This window comes from Xenopus tropicalis, chromosome 10 (genome assembly GCF_000004195.4).
Source record: "Xenopus tropicalis strain Nigerian chromosome 10, UCB_Xtro_10.0, whole genome shotgun sequence".
In the NCBI taxonomy this organism is placed as follows: domain Eukaryota; kingdom Metazoa; phylum Chordata; class Amphibia; order Anura; family Pipidae; genus Xenopus; species Xenopus tropicalis.
Genome location: NC_030686.2, coordinates 43,196,481 through 43,212,725, shown reverse-complemented (window position 1 = coordinate 43,212,725; position 16,245 = coordinate 43,196,481). Strand labels below are relative to the sequence as shown.

Here is a 16,245-nt window from a genome sequence, read left to right as displayed (position 1 = left end):
TGCCGGTGCAATATATCTGCCGGTAAATTTGTACGGGCAGCAACCCTACCTATAATCCTCCCCTTCGTTCATTCTGTTATGAGGCAGATCACAGCCTTTTATAATGCTCTGCCCATTTTCATGCCCACTTCCCCACTCCATCCATCTATTCCACTGCTTAGCATGCCCATTTCCCTGCCCCCAAAATGACTTCCCCACTCTAAAGGCCAGTATTAATAGGAAAAAAAGGCGGCAACCCTAACCCTCTCCAGTTTACCAACTGCACTCTTGGCGTCTGTGTACCCTCTGTGACTCCACTAGAGCAGTCTTAGCCTCTTGCTCTCTCCGTCTCCACTAAAGCCTGAAATTGCTTAATGCATGAATCTATAAGAATGCCATTACAGTTGATTTTCATACAAAAATCACATGAATATTACATGTACTGGCAATTTCAGAAGAATCACATTGGCTGCAATGGGGTATGATATTGAGCTTCATGACGCACACCATTTTTTGCAACTAAAATTTTCAAAATGCCCCAAACCATTCATACTATTATCCCACATAAGTATTTACAATCACTACTTCAGTCTCTATGCACATTTCTCTTTAGCACAGCACTCTCCGCTTCTGTAATATTTTTTGTGGCATTTTTCCTTCTAGTGCAGCACCCTGATTACAGACTTTGTACAGTTTCTCAAAACATACAATCTTTCAAGTTTCCTACAGCACACTCAGCCTTCATACATCTTCTCCTTTAGTACAACACTTATCCCTTCTATACTTTATAAAGGTCACCATTTTTAAGGACAATGGCACATGAAGTTTTACCCCCACCACTGTATTTCAGCTGGTCTGTAGCACCTATCATTTAAATGAATGAAAACTGCCCAAAAACCCAGGTGTTTTTTGGCCAAAATGTGCATTTTAAGCCAAAAACCATCTGTCTCAAGCAGTTGCCATTCATCTAAAGTACACATTACAGGGAAAGGTACATGTTCTATTGGCCTTAGGCTGTCTGCACTCTACTAGCCTTAGGCTGTCTGCACTCTACTAGCCTTAGGCTGTCTGCACTCTACTCTCTTATACTACAGCACACTCGGCACTCCACTCTCGCTCTTCCTACACACCATGCTCATCCTCTCTGTTTCCTCACAATGTTTAGCCTCTCTACTTGCTCTTTTCCTACACTACAACATGCATTTCCTGCTCCCTCATGATACAAAATACAGCCTCACTGCTTTCCATCACTATTGACTACAGCACTCTTTGCCTCTTTATACACTTTTGCTTCACTACAAGCACATTCATCCTCTCTGTACTCCTGTTCATTCACTGCAGCATCTCTGCCTCTGTGTAGTCTCTACCCAACACTACAGCACATTCAGCCTCTCAACACTATTTCTTTATTACAGCAAACACTCTGTCTAGCCTTCAGTTATTATTATTAACATTTATTTATAAAGCGCCAACATATCCCGCAGCACTGTACAATAAGTGGGTTTCATACATTGGACATACAGAGTAACATATAAAGCAACCAATAACCGATACAAGAGGTGAAGAGGGCCCTGCCCAAAAGAGCTTACAATCTACAAGATATTTCTCTGCTCACTCCTCCTTCACTGCAGCACACTTATTTTTTCCATGCGTTCCACACTTTAATACTCCTCATTCCTGACGGCACACTTTCAATCTCTGCTATCTCCCCCCCACCTATCATACAGGAAAGTCCGTTCCTTTCTGCAAACTCTATACTATGCATTCTTTAGTCCCTTTGTATACTACATAAGTGCATAGCGCCTACATAGCCCCCAAATTTAACAAGAACTCTGCTAATGTCTCTGGATAAGAAACATTTTATTATATGTAGTTTAATGACTAACTAGGCCACTGTATGGAACAAGTTGGACCACACTGCACTACATTATGCTAAGCTACATTATATCTTAACAACTTTTATCAGCCATATGCCATACAAATTCTATGACATTTTTACCTTTCATAGTTCACGGCTCTGGGGATCCAAAGCCAGAAACAAAGCTCACTTATATTGCAATTTTTCGCATTATGCTTTTCATGTTTATTTAGCAGTTTTACAACACAACAGCTGGTTCTCTGCAACTGGGTTACAACAAGATGCTGCTCTGACCCACTTGCTACAGGGCCAGAGGCATTCCTGTCTGTTTAGCAGAGCAGCAGCCAATAGGAAATGAGCCAGAGTTTCTGACTTTAAATTCTCTTTTAAAACATGTTATGTGTTGGTGGTGAAGAAGCCAAACAGTGGTCTCCACATGTTCCTCACTATTCCAGCATTAATTCCCATCACTGATGATCACCAAGGATAGGGTTACTAATAAACAAACTTACTCTTGTACGAACTGACTGAGAGATGCAGTATGACTATGGCTTTCATTAATTCCCTGTCAAAGATAGCCAAGAATATAATTTTGGCTATCTGCAGTTTTAATCTACTATGTCATCTACAGCCCACACTATTAGAAAACTATAAAAGTGTCATCTGTAGAGTGATTGGTTGCAGTACTTGACATTTAGGGGCAGATCCGTGACAGTAAAGTAACCTCTTAAAGTGACACCATTCTAATGATAATTTGTTAGAAAAAATCATGAAACTGATTCATATTGCATTTCTTACAGCACAACATGGATGCCCCCAATAAATGTAGTATAGGGTACACATTTTGCTGCACAGCAGCTGGTCATTGAGTAGTATTTATTGGTCAGTTGTTTGAAAGGAAAGGATTGGTTGTTTGCCATGGATTACTGGACCTTGGCAAACTCTGCACTCCGTTCCTATTACATTATACTATTGGGTCTTTAAAACCATTTAAACTCTGCCATTTCCTCATGGATTTGTTTCATTGGATCTATGGACTATCAAACCCATATCATTTTCTGATGTCTGCCCTACTTTACTGCCTCTGACATATTTACCCCAGGGGCATTTATACCAAAGATTTCAAATACTAGGCAAAATATCACCAGAATATAGAGCCAACTTTGCCATCCATATAACTCTTGCTTACATTGATTTTTTTTTTTTCCGGCTTTTAAAACCTAATGGTGCCTCAAGTCTCACACTTTCATCACAAATCTACGTATCCTGTTTTTCTTTCCATAATGTAACTTAATGCAGCCATGGAGCCAATCCTATCTACTGCTTCAATCTTTAGCTCAACAACCATTAAAACCTTGATAAGTTGAATTGCTTATTGAATCACTGCCCTATATTAATTCTATATTGATCTAAGATAATGGGTTTGAAACCCCACTAGGGAGTAAAAATATTGTAAGATTTTTTTTATATTATCCTTTACATTTCATATATAAGGAGAAACTGCTGTTAGATACTTAGTATTATCTCCTATTATTATTACACTAGCTGTAATAGTGCTGTGTTATGTTCTATTGCATTTAAGCTTCACATTTCATATGTTTAATTGTTCAGGGGTTTGTTTACACTGAGCTTTTTCATCTTTTCCTCTTTTATAGCTAGTTTAGTCCAATAGTCATTTTGAGGAAATCTTATTTTCTCTCACAAAGCTGCAGGTCTGTACTGATTTATGGCAGAGGGATTTTGGATAGCGTATAACGTTTTCTCCATTGGCCTATCTATGCACTGTGTGTCTGTAATGACCAAAGTGACTAACACAGAGGACATGTATGCACCATTAGATATTGGGTATAACGCAATTACATAGCTCTATGGTAGAAATAAGACGGCTGATGGGATTTTTTATACAGTGAGAGAGATTCCCTGGCATCCTGACAGACTATTCCAACCTTGGGGTAATGTGTAAAAGTATAGAAAGGAAAAGGTTAAATTTATGAAAATGACGTATAATTACTGACCAAAAATACTCCATGTTTTAGTGCCTAATAGAGAAACAGCAATATTTAAAAAAAAAAAAAAAAAGGGATATTTTGGGATGACGGCGCGTCTTTAATATTAATGAGCTCTACAGGGGAAGGGTAATGGATCTTGAATCCTTGTCATAAATCAAGACAGGACCTGTTGCTTTTTTACAGCAATTAATACAGACCTTGTCATTAGTACAGGTATGGGATCCCTTATCTGGAAACCCGTTATCCAGAAAGCTCCGAATTACAGAATGCCCGTCTCCCATAGACTCCAATTTAAATGATTCCCTTTTCTCTGTAATAATAAAACAGTACCTGTACTTGATCCCAACTAAGATATAATTACCCCTTATTGGGGCAGAACAGCCCTATTGGGTTTATTTCATGGTTAAATGATTCCCTTTTCTCTGTAATAATAAAACAGTACCTGTACTTGATCCCAACTAAGATATAATTACCCCTTATTGGGGCAGAACACTCCTATTGGGTTTATTTAATGGTTAAATGATTCCCTTTTCTCTGTAATAATAAAACAGTACCTGTACTTGATCCCAACTAAGATATAATTACCCCTTATTGGGGGCAGAACAGCCCTATTGGGTTTATTTCATGGTTAAATGATTCCCTTTTCTCTGTAATAATAAAACAGTACCTGTACTTGATCCCAACTAAGATATAATTACCCCTTATTGGGGCAGAACAGCCCTATTGGGTTTATTTCATGGTTAAATGATTCCCTTTTCTCTGTAATAATAAAACAGTACCTGTACTTGATCCCAACTAAGATATAATTACCCCTTATTGGGGGCAGAACAGCCCTATTGGGTTTATTTAATGGTTAAATGATTCCCTTTTCTCTGTAATAATAAAACAGTACCTGTACTTGATCCCAACTAAGATATAATTACCCCTTATTGGGGCAGAACAGCCCTATTGGGTTTATTTCATGGTTAAATGATTCCCTTTTCTCTGTAATAATAAAACAGTACCTGTACTTGATCCCAACTAAGATATAATTACCCCTTATTGGGGCAGAACACTCCTATTGGGTTTATTTAATGGTTAAATGATTCCCTTTTCTCTGTAATAATAAAACAGTACCTGTACTTGATCCCAACTAAGATATAATTACCCCTTATTGGGGGCAGAACAGCCCTATTGGGTTTATTTAATGGTTAAATGATTCCCTTTTCTCTGTAATAATAAAACAGTACCTGTACTTGATCCCAAGTAAGATATAAATAATCCTTATTGGGGGCAGAACAGCCCTATTGGGTTTATTTAATGGTTACATGATTCCCTTTTCTCTGTAATAATAAAACAGTACCTGTACTTGATCCCAACTAAGATATAATTACCCCTTATTGGGGGCAGAACAGCCCTATTGGGTTTATTTCATGGTTAAATGATTCCCTTTTCTCTGTAATAATAAAACAGTACCTGTACTTGATCCCAACTAAGATATAATTACCCCTTATTGGGGACAGAACAGTCCTATTGGGTTTATTTAATGGTTAAATGATTCCCTTTTCTCTGTAATAATAAAACAGTACCTGTACTTGATCCCAAGTAAGATATAAATAATCCTTATTGGGGGCAGAACAGTCCCATAGGGTTTAATTAATCTTTTATTGATTCTTTAGTAGACTTAAGGTATGGAGATCCATATTACGGAAAGAGCCCTTATCCGGAATACCCGCGAGCATTCTGGATAACGGGTCCTATACCTGTACTAGAAAAAGGATAAACTGAAAAAAATGAATATAAATATATCAGAAACACTGTATCTTATCTGAATTTCTTTGAAAAAAAATCCTTCTTTCTGACCATTTAAACCAGCCTCCCATTTGGCAGCTTTGAAAAGTGCAATTTTTAAGAAAAAAAAAAGAATAAAACTTTTTAGATGGTTTTTTTTTAGATGGTTTTTTTTTTAGATTTTATTTATTTTTACTTCTAGTAGAACTTTTGCATGAGTTACTTCTCCTTAAAATAGGGTTATGAATTTCATATTTCTAATGTAAATACTTGGGTTTTTTTTTTTTATATAGTTCCTTTGATTTTTAGCTTTTTATTTTTGTCTCAAAAAATTGAAACCATTTTCATCGACGTTTAACATTTTTTAAGCAACGTCCCCGTTTTTAGAATTCCGATCCTTTCTACCGATGATTTTTAACGATTTGTAAGAGCGACTCCTCGCGAGCATTTGTAAATAACTAAAATGTATTTCTACAAAGGGCGGTGTAAGTAATGTAACAGCGGGACAAGCAGAGAAACCGCTCAGATTAAAGTCCTTTTTGCTTGTGTTTAAGAGTTGAAGGGTAATATATATAGAATTTATAACACAGTTTCCTTAGAGACGTGCGAGAATTTAAATTTACAGTAAATGAAGGGTTTACGGTTGCCCCTTTGCATGGACTTGTGAGCAGAGTTTGTGGCAAAGGGGGGGGGGGGGTAAGGTATTTGTTATTTATGCATTTTTATCATTTTTTGTAAAAATGCTTTCTTCGAAATTTCAGTCATTCATTCACTTTTTTTATCATGTTTGTGTCCTTGTATAACTGTGTAGCTACGTCACTTTGCGCTCACTTTCCTTAAATTAAACTGTTGGAACAACATTTTCTGTCTCCTGCCTCTTGTTTTATTTCATTTGATTTAGAATAAACGTAGGAATTTATTTGAAGTTATAATAGGGGTTTGTTCAACCTTACCAACTGTTAACATGTCTTCTCTGTGTATTATGAAGTTATGTTCAAGAACAGCCCCCTAAGTTTGCTCATAGCCTGTACAGAGAGATACCATAAAACTATGGCACATAGGGATTCCCCTGTACTAAGCACAATTCAGCAGGAACAGCCCCCTAAGTTTGCCCATAGCCTGTACAGAGAGATACCATAAAACTATGGCAGCATAGGGATTCCCCTGTACTAAGCACAATTCAGCAGGAACAGCCCCCTAAGTTTGCTCATAGCCTGTACAGAGAGATACCATAAAACTATGGCACATAGGGATTCCCCTGTACTAAGCACAATTCAGCAGGAACAGCCCCCTAAGTTTGCTCATAGCCTGTACAGAGTGATACCATAAAACTATGGCACATAGGGATTCCCCTGTACTAAGCACAATTCAGCAGGAACAGCCCCCTAAGTTTGCTCATAGCCTGTACAGAGTGATACCATAAAACTATGGCAGCATAGGGATTCCCCTGTACTAAGCACAATTCAGCAGGAACAGCCCCCTAAGTTTGCTCATAGTCTGTACAGAGAGATACCATAAAACTATGGCAGCATAGGGATTCCCCTGTACTAAGCACAATTCAGCAGGAACAGTCCCCTAAGTTTGCTCATAGTCTGTACAGAGAGATACCATAAAACTATGGCAGCATAGGGATTCCCCTGTACTAGCACTATCCTGCAGGAACAGTCCCTAAGTTTGCCCATAGCCATACGACAGTGGTTTATGGGGTAAAACCTTACTTTTAGCTTTTACATTAAGATGGGAAGCAGGGAGCCAAGTAGTTTCAGGCTTTCACAAGAGCCAGAGCAGCAGAGAAGGGAATGAATAATGCTTTATACTGTAGCCTTGGTAACTCTGAGCTCCTATTCATAGCGATCCCTTACTTTGCCATTCATGGGTTTGGGCTATGTAGTCTGTGTTGCAACAATCATTGAACCATTAGCTCTGGTACCAAAGTCCAAGTGCACTTTCTCACTAAACCGCCTGCAGTGAAGACTTTATCAAAACTGCAAATTAACAGAATTGTTAAAACTACACCAATAATGATCATTTTTCATTTTTCTTCATCAGTGGCAGCTCAGAATGCTTATTTGTCCTGTAGTCACGGGCAGAGTTTATTTCTTCACCAATCACAGCTCGGAATGCTCTGTCTTCCTTCGAGAAGAGCTCGGAATATTTGGATATTTTATGATTATTATTGCAACAGTCTGTGGTAACCCCGGAGCTACCATCAGAGCCAGGGAGATGGGATACTGCCTTCTGCTTGCTTGGTACATTGATCTTTGGGACCTGGGAGTAGCCTGAATGAACAATGACCAATAGGATAGAGACAGAGTGCTTTCTGGTTGCCGTGATAACTGATGCTAGCAACCAGATAACATCTTAAATTCAAGAACATAGACTTGTATGTGAACCAGCCCATGTGTCCATTCATTAGAAGTGAACTGTTGATCCGGTACATCTGATCTGACTGAATTTTCAAACAATTCTGTGGCAGCATCAGATATCTAATCAGGGCAATCCCTTTGCCTACTGGGCTAGGAAAGTATTCCTCTGCATGGCAACTCCCAGATCTTGTTCCCACATCTGAATGCGTTACATTGCCCTCTAAAGCCTCACAGCTGCTACTTCTTCTCAGCAATAATGGGAAATGAGAGTCCATGATCCCCTGACACAAATACTAATCGCTCAATAATTCCCCGAGGTATGGAGTCAAAAAATTCAAGGTTAACCAAGGCATTCCCTGTATGACTTTAATGTTGCTCCATGAGAACCACTCTCCAAAAATATTTCTTCCCATTCTTCTCCTGTGCCATTCCATGTCACTCTATCCGCTTGTATTTGACTCTTCCCTTTTCACTATCCGTTTCTTTCTCTCGTCTTCCATTTTTCAATGCTCTTTTACCCCTTTCCTGTATTCCCTTCTTTCTCTTCCATTCCAAAATACAGACAATGTGGTTTGGAGCAACTTTTTTTTCTCTTCATCCTCCTATTCCCAGGCAGGCAAGCCAATTCCTTGACCACAGTTTATCAAAAGCAGTGCAGAAAGATTAGGTTGTTTAATAGAGTTTTCCAGCCATCAGTCCTAGAACCCAGACTAGGACACTTTGTTGGTAGTTCACTGGAGAAGGGACACGGAGCATTTAACACAGTAGGTGGGCTAGTCTAGAACTCTCCAATAGCAGTATACAGGGGTACAGTGTCCGTTATTTCAATTGTTGGCTAAACCAACAGGGCAGAGTCTTTCATTCAAACTGTAGGTCAGACAAGAGCATTTTAATCTTTCAAATCTTACAGGGGGAGGGGCTGAAGCAGTGGGCTGGACTAGAACACTTTAATGGCAACTTACATTGGCAAGGGTATAGTTGCCTTAAACACAAGTATTGGGCAGGACTAGAAGCTGATTGCAGCTTATAATGGGACTTTATCCCTAGACAGTTTTGGACTGGCCCACCAGGATACCAGGAAAACTCCCGGTGGGCCCAGGGGTCCAGGGGTCAGTTGCTTCTATCTATTTAGCCAATAACATGGTCATTCCCTATTTTTGTATGGGAACAAGGAAGCTTTATAAATGGAAGAATAGAGTATAGTATGTAGAGTAAAGAGACTAGGATAATAAAGAGTTTGAAGGAGGAGAGGAGTTAAAGTTTTAAGAGTGGGACCAGGGTTCTCTGGTGGGTCCCTCCCATCTCAGTCCGACACTGTCCCTACAGCAGTGATCTCCAACCAGTGGCTCGGGGGTAACATGTTGCTCACCACCCTCTTTGATGTTGCTCCCAGTGGCCTCAAAGTAGGTGCCATTTTCACATTTTTGGCTTGGAGACAAGTTTTGGAAGCCCAGAGACACCATTTTACCCCAAGCAGAGCCTCCTGCAGGCCAGCAGTCCCCATGGGGCTACCCAATAGCCATATCTTAGTCCTTATTTGCCATCCCCAAAGAACTTTTTTCATGCTCATTTGGCTCACCAACACTTTTCAATCTGAGTGTGGCTCACAAGTTAAAAAGATTGTGGATCCCTGGCCTAGAGGATGAGAGTTTCTCGCACTTTACGCTGCTATCACAATCATGCTTGAGTCCATCAAATTGAGTCCTCCCGCACCACTCTCCCCTATAGACTGCCCAACTGAATGTCCTAGTCCACTGCTTAAACTAAGGGGTATGTTTACTAAGAATGGAGATAAATATCACCGGTGATATTGCCTGTAGTAACCAATTAGGTCTATGCTTCGATTTCTAACTTGTAGGTGTTCAAATCTTATTGCTGATTGGTTGCAACATCACTGAAGATATTTATCTCTAATCTTAGTAAACACACCCCTTGGTCATTTATGTCCTGCCCCCTATCTATCATAGTGTTGTAGTGCAATCCGTTGCCTGAACTAGGTTACCTAATGGAAGAAAATAGAATTATAAGCAAAGTACACTACAAATTTTCACTGGTTATAACGTTGCTATTAAAAACAATATCTATTTGTCCATCTGCTAGTGTCTGGATTCACTGCTGGTTCTGACTATTGCAACTGAAGTAGCAGAAGCCAGCTCTCCTTCAGCCAGTAAGACTTTCTAGACCAGGGATCCCCAAACTTTCTTACTCGTGAGCCACAGTCAAATGGAAAAAGACTTGGGGAGCAACACAAGCACCATAAAAGTTCATGGAGGAGCCAAAAAAGGGCTGTGATTGGCTATTAGGGGCCTCTATGCACCCTATCAGCTTACAGGGGCTTTATTTGGTAGGAAATCTTGTTTTTATTCAACCAAAACTTGCCCCCAAGTCAGGAATTCAAAAATAACTCCCTGGTTTGGGGGCACTGAGAGCAACACCCAAGGGGCTGGGGAGCAGCATGTTGCCCTGAGCCACTGGTTGGGGATCTAGAGTTAACTTTCAAATTAGAATATATTTTCTTTAGGCACATTTTCTGTTTTTGTGCTTACAACCCCTTTATCTCAGACATTTCTGCTGGAAACATGCAGGGGACGGGACAGGGAGTACTTAGTTCCAGCAGTGTATTTAACTAGAACACTCAGCTGGCAGCTTATGGGGTGAGTGGGGGAGGCACTGTCATCCTCTGGGGAAAAATGTATCTGGACTTTATCATGAAGCTTAGATAGGGATTCGCTTGGAGTTGCATTTTTAACACAGCTGCTATTGAGGACACCGAACAGCTGTGAGGAGCTGTCCATGTTCCCTGAAGCAGCAATTTTGGGAAGCACCGAGGGGCCGCACCTGCACCGCTGCAATAGTCGCTGAGTCAGGTTCACTCTCCCTTTAGCTCAAACAGGTTCAGATTGAACAGATAAACAATCTGAAGCCAGTTAGAAGGGGAAAGGCTATGTAAGGACCCCAAGATTTGGGCCCCTTAGACTGGGTTCCCCTTTAGACAGGCATAGCAGTGGGCGGCCTTGTGGGATATAGACACCTAAGGGTGGCCCTAATTGTGTGTGTACTATAATTCTTTCCAGGTTAAAAGAGAGTTTCCTCTGCGATTCAGCAGTAACCACTAGGTGGTGGTGTTCTGCAATATAAAAGGGGATGACTCACAAACCATGAGGTCTTTCTTCCTGGGACTTCCCCTCTCTAAGAGGTAGCTACAGGAGCCAGTTTAGATAATTCAGTTAGATATTTTATATCTATAAAGGATAGATAGTGTTAGTTAGTTGGGCAGTTTTAGGCCCCTCTGAGGAGATTAGTGAGGTTATTACCTCCCGGCATTACTGGCCGTATTTCAGGTACATTCAGTGGCTAGCTCAGGTCACAGCATATTCCCAAAGAGGGGAGATTATCTGGAGAAAAAGAATCTCCTGGTTTGGATAAAGGGGAGAGATACCTGAGTCTGCATATCATGTTACTGAATACTGTTTGGAATAAATAAAGAAGTTTGTTCGGTTTGTCAGCAATCTCCTGGTCAATTCCTCACCAGTTGGATCACCAGCAATCAGGTAAGCACTCACCCAAGGGGCAGCAAGGTCCCGGGAGTTGCAAAGAGTTTGCCAAGTTGAGGCCTACACAAATTAACCCAGCTCAAATAGCACACACACTCATACGTACTTATAGCCAACACTCACGGGTGTGCTACAGCTATAAAACCTTAAATACAGTCCACCAATGGATCAGTGTTTAATTATGTCGGCTCATTAATACAGGTATGGGATCCGTTATCCGGAAACCCATTATCCAGAAAGTTCCAAATCACGGAAAGGCCATCTCCAATTTCAAATGGGGTGTGGGTCACCTATGCCATCTCCTTGGGGCGCCCCATAAAACATGCCATATTTAAAACACTAATAAATGTAAATAAATAATTTTTATGAAAAATAATTTGGTTTGATTTGATTGGGGCAGAACAGTCCTATTGGGATTATTTAATGGTTAAATGATTCCCTTTTCTCTGTAATAATAAAACAGTGCCTGTACTTGATCCCAACTAAGATATAATTACCCCTTATTGGGGCAGAACAATCCTATTGGGTTTATTTAATGGTTAAAGGATTCCCTTTTCTCTGTAATAATAAAACAGTACCTGTACTTGATCCCAACTAAGATATAATTGCCCCTTATTGGGGGCAGAACAGCCCTATTGGGTTTATTTAATGGTTAAATGATTCCCTTTTCTCTGTAATAATAAAACAGTACCTGTACTTGATCCCAACTAAGATATAATTACCCCTTATTGGGGGCAGAACAGCCCTATTGGGTTTATTTAATGGTTAAATGATTCCCTTTTCTCTGTAATAATAAAACAGTACCTGTACTTGATCCCAACTAAGATATAATTACCCCTTATTGGGGGCAGAACAGCCCTATTGGGTTTATTTCATGGTTAAATGATTCCCTTTTCTCTGTAATAATAAAACAGTACCTGTACTTGATCCCAACTAAGATATAATTACCCCTTATTGGGGGCAGAACAGCCCTATTGGGTTTATTTAATGGTTAAATGATTCCCTTTTCTCTGTAATAATAAAACAGTACCTGTACTTGATCCCAACTAAGATATAATTAATCCTTATTAAAGGCAAAACAAACCTATTGGGATTATTCAATATTTAATAGATTTTTAGCAGACTTAAGTTATGGAAACCCCAGGTCCCGAGCATTCTGGATAACAGGTCCCATACCTGTATACTAAAACAGAAAAAGACCCTTCTTTTGTGCAAATTGTGACTTTCCCTTTAAGTATGTGCCATCTTTTATTTTCCCTGGCCCCGGCTAATCTCCAGCAGCCCTGCCTGTGACACATGTAATTATCACTCCATGGTGTGACTGCCATGCGTATAATCTATTTTGCAGGAAACGGAGTGTTTTTCTTCAGGCTTTATCCTCCCCAATGCTCTGGCTTTTATAAAAGGAAAGGAGGAAACTTCCTGCATTACGGAATTTGGAAAATGCTGGTGATTACTGATATGTCATTTGGTTTTTTCAGTAGAAGCCACAAGCAGAATTAAATGCCCTGCATACATGATAAATGCTATATAAACGTCTGTCAGTAAAGGGGTATTTTCAGAAGATTAGATGTCATTGCTGAGCTACATCTCCCAGAATGCTCAGCCAGCAGCTTCCACACATGCTGATACATTCTACCTTTTCTATTTTATATATTCAATTAAAACAATTTAGGCAATCAAATTGACATACACATATCAGTAAATATTGCCCTTTTACATCTTCAACCTAAGCAGCCATTTTGTAATGTTTTGCGTGCTCACTTGTACAAGAAATAAACAGTTAATCCTGTTAAAGGGAAACTATTCCCCCAGAATGAATACGTAACCAACAGTTAGTTAATATTATGTTAAGTGGCCTATTAAAGAATCTCACCAAACTGGAATATATATAAATCAGTAAATATTGCCCTTTTACATCCTTTCCCTTGAGCCGCCATTTAGTGATGGGCTGTGAGCTCCCTCAGAGATCAGCTGACAGGAAGTGATGCAGCTCTAACTGTAACAGGAAGTAGTGTGGGAGTAAAAGGTGGAATATTGTCCATTCATTGGCTGATGGGGCCTAGCATGTATGTGTGCCTTGGCTTGTTTGTGTGCACTGTGACTCCTATGATCCCAGGGGGCGGCCCTTAATTCTTAAAATGGCAATTTTCTATTTAGGATTACCCAGCGGCACATACTACTAAAATAGTATATTTATATGAAAATTGTTTATATAGATGAAGCAGGGTTTTAGTTATGAGATTGTTATTTTTTATAGAGACCTACATTATTTTGGGGCATAGTTTTGCTTTAAATGTAACTGAAAGAACTATGACATTAAAAGCCACACCTCTGTCCATTCATTGGCTAAACTAAACTAGCAAGTATGTTTACTCTTGGTTTGAGTGTAGTAAGCATAGAGTCTCATAGTCTCAAAATGGCATGGTTGTAAAATGGAACTAATGCCACATACCATTATTTTGTATGAAACAGTGTTTTATATTAGGGATACTATTTATAAAGACCTGTAATGTTCAGGGGTATAGTTTCCCTTTAAAGTGGCGGTGTTTTGTCACCCAGCATTTATCAGGTTCCTTTTAGCTTACAAATATATAAAAACATTGTTGTAATTGTCCCCTAGATATAATTTGTGAAGCATAAAGGATTAGCCCAAGTTCAAAGACAATAACTTTTCTTCTCCCTCTTTTGGGGAGATTTTTGGCCATTCCCCCAAATCACCACCACCAAGAGTGCACACCCAATTAACCCTATTGCTCCTCTGCTCGACCCCAAACTACTTGAATAAATATCAAAGACTCTTGAAAAATCCGCAAGGGCCGAACTGTAAAGCCATACTTCCCAAACTGAAAATTAGTTTTTTACCACTTACACCTACAGTTCCATAGCAGTTCTAATAGGGGCCTGGATGAGTTCTTGAACAAGCAGAATATCCAAGGCTATTGTGATACTAATATCTACAGTTAGTATTAGTGGTTGTATTTATAGTTTATGTATGTGAGTGTATAGATTGGTAAGTATAGGGTGTGGGTGCTGGGTTTACTTGGAAGGGTTGAACTTGATGGACTCTGGTCTTTTTTCAACCCTATGTAACTATGTAGTTTAGCCTGAGAAGCAAGGCACACCCAGCTTTTCAATAAAGTCTAAATTATGCTCCAGCCTGGTAAGCAGTCTGGCAGCATTCCAAAAATTACAAGGCATTCTGGGCTTTCAGCCAGGACTCATGGGTAATAAACTACTAATAAGGGTACCACTTGTTCTATTCAGTGGATTCTAACAAAATGGATTCAGTTCAAACAGAAATGAGGCTTATGGCTTTCACGGACACCAAGCTCTTAGCTGTAGGGGTATAATTGGATTGGTTTATTGAGTTAGGTACGAGGCACCTCTGGCAGGGTAGAAATGACAGTGTTTGTGACAGGTCTTTATCCAATTACAAGTGCTTAAAGAGGAAAATGGCACATAGGCATTGCATGAGTTCCTGGCTTGCTTTCACTCACTTGGCTCCCTTAATAAACAATATTTATGCTTCCAGGTCGTTGGGTCATAATACATGAGAATGTAGCTACTACAGTGCTTATACTAAAATCAATATGATGAGCCCTGTAGGCTTGAGTTTCTCTCCTGTTACAGTTTCAGTCTTGTCAACTCTTAAAACAAATGGTTTATTTACAATTACGCAATATTTTTTCTGTGTATATTGTTATATTTGTAATTAGGAGGACAGTTTAACAGCTCACTTATATATATGGAGAGACAGTATGAGGGTATAGTGCCCTTTTATACTGTACTATCCAAAGCAATGGTTCCAAGACTGCGGGACTGGCCCCAGAAGCTAGGGCTAGGGGCCAGACTGAAGGTCAAGATAAGGGAGCAATTCAGTGTAAAATTGAAACTGGGTAAAATAAAAAATGTTTTCAATATAGTTAGTTAGGCAAAAATGTAATCTATAAGGGCTCTGGCACACAGGGAAGATTAGTCGCCCGCGATTAACTCCCTGTTCGCGGGCGACTAATCTCCCCGAGTTGCCTACCCCTGCCATCCCACCGGCGAACATGTAAGTCGCCGGCGGGATGGCAGACGCGGCGGGGCGATTTCCGGAAATCTCCGAAAAAGACTCGCGAGTCTTTTTCGGCGATTTGCGCGAAATCGCGCCGCCGCGTCTGCCATCCTGCCGGCGACTTACATGTTCGCCGGTGGGATGGCAGGGGTAGGCAACTCGGGGAGATTAGTCGCCCGCGAACAGGGAGTTAAATCGCGGGCGACTAATCTCCCCCGTGTGCCAGAGCCCTAAAGGCTGGAGTGAGCGGATGTCTAACATAATGGCCAGAACACTACTTCCTCATTTACAGCTCTCTAAGCTGTTAGCAGTCAGTAGCCATCAGTTACTGACCTCCTACCCATATGTATAAATACAAATATACAGAGAAGGAATGTTCTGGGCACACAATAAGCTGTACCCCCATACTGTACTGTCTAAGGGAAACACTATGGCACCCCCTACCCATATGTATAAATACAAATATACAGAAGGAATGTTCTGGGCACACAATAAGCTGTACCCCCATACTGTACTGTCTAAGGGAAACACTATGGCACCTCCTACCCATATGTATAAATACAAATATACAGAGAAGGAATGTTCTGGGCACACAAAAAGCTGTACCTCCATACTGTACTGTTTAAGGGAAACACTATGGCACCTCCTA

At 40.1% G+C, this 16,245-nt stretch overlaps 1 protein-coding gene across 2 annotated transcripts in view; it reads right to left on the bottom strand.

Annotated features, from left to right (window-relative positions):
• Nucleotides 1–16,245, bottom strand: part of tldc2 (TBC/LysM-associated domain containing 2) — a 114,095-nt gene that overhangs the window by 90,545 nt on the left and 7,305 nt on the right. The gene's annotated exons all lie outside the window — the stretch shown is intronic.